We start from the raw sequence: 1,734 nt of genomic DNA on the forward strand, positions 1-1,734 counted from the left end.
TGGTTGGAATGCGAATACTTCCTGTTGGGGAGCACTTCAGCGGTCACGGGCATTCGGCCTCTGATATTCGGGTAAGTGTTCTCCAAGGCGGCCTTCGCGACACACGACAGCGCAGAGTCGCTGAGCAGAAACTGATAGCCAAGTTCCGCACACACGAGGACGGCCTCAACCGGGACATTGGGTTCATGTCACACTATTTGTAACCCCCACAGAGTTTCACTGGCTGTCTTGTCTGGAGACAATACACATCTTTTTAGCCTGTCTTGATGCTCTCTCCACTCACATTGTTTTGTTTCTTAAAAACTTGATTAGTTGGAAGTATTCGCATTCCAACCATTATTCATGTAAATTGAGTTTGTGTCTTTATAAGCTCTGTTTGTGAACAGAATTCCCACTCACCTGAAGAAGGGGCTTGCAGCTCCGAAAGCTTGTGTGGCTTTTGCTACCAAATAAACCTGTTGGACTTTAACCTGGTGTTGTTAAACTTCTTACTGTGTTTACCCCAGTCCAACGCCGGCATCTCCACATCTTGGTCACAGAAGACAGAGGGTGGTAGTGGAAGGGTCTTTTTCTGGCTGGAGGCCTGTGACTAGTGGCGTTCCGCAGGGCTCTGTATTGGGACCTCTGCTGTTTGTGATTTATATAAACGATCTGGAAGAAGGTGCAACTGGGGTGATCAGTAGGTTTGCGGACGACACGAAAATGGCTGGACTTGCAGATAGTGAGGAACATTGTCAGAGGCTACAGAAGGATATAGATAGGCTGGAAATTTGGGCAAAGAAATGGCAGATGGAGTTCAATCCTGATAAATGCGAAGTGATGCATTTTGGTAGAACTAACGTAGGGGGGAGCTATACGATAAATGGCAGAACCATAACGGGTGTAGATACGCAGAGGGACCTGGGTGTGCAAGTCCACAGATCCTGGAAGGTGACGTCACAGGTGGAGAAGGTGGTGAAGAAGGCATATGGCATGCTTGCCTTTATAGGACGGGGCATAGAGTATAAAAGCTGGGGTCTGATGTTGCAGTTGTATAGAACGTTGGTTCGGCTGCATCTGGAATACTGCGTCCAGTTCTGGTCGCCACACTACCAGAAGGACGTGGAGGCTTTAGAGAGAGTACAGAGGAGGTTTACCAGGATGTTGCCTGGTATGGAGGGGCTTAGTTATGAGGGGAGATTGGGTAAACTGGGATTGTTCTCCCTGGAAAGACGGAGGATGAGGGGAGACTTAATAGAGGTGTATAAAATTATGAAAGGCATAGATAGGGTGAACGGTGGGAAGCTTTTCCCCAGGTCGGTGGTGACGTTCACGAGGGGTCATAGGTTCAAGGTGAAGGGGGGGGAGGTTTAACACGGATATCAGAAGGACGTATTTTACACAGAGGGTGGTGGGGGCCTGGAATGCGCTGTCGGGCAAGGTGGTGGAGGTGGACACACTGGGAACGTTTAAGACTTATCGAGATAGCCACATGAACGGAGTGGGAATGGAGGGATACAAAAGAATGGTCTAGTTTGGACCAGGGAGCGGCGCGGGCTTGGAGGGCCGAAGGGCCTGTTCCTGGGCTGTTTTGTTCTTTATGTAGCTCTTGGGGCTAAAGGGAAGGCCGGGGGGGGGGGGGGGGAAATCAGGATATTGAATTCTATGATCAGCCATGATCAAAATGAATGGCGAAGCAGGCTCAAAAGGGCCTCCTCCTGCTTCTAGTTTCCATTGAACAGGAAGCAAGCAGTT

The sequence above is a fragment of the Mustelus asterias genome, unplaced genomic scaffold, assembly GCF_964213995.1.
Source record: "Mustelus asterias unplaced genomic scaffold, sMusAst1.hap1.1 HAP1_SCAFFOLD_3502, whole genome shotgun sequence".
NCBI classification, from domain to species: domain Eukaryota; kingdom Metazoa; phylum Chordata; class Chondrichthyes; order Carcharhiniformes; family Triakidae; genus Mustelus; species Mustelus asterias.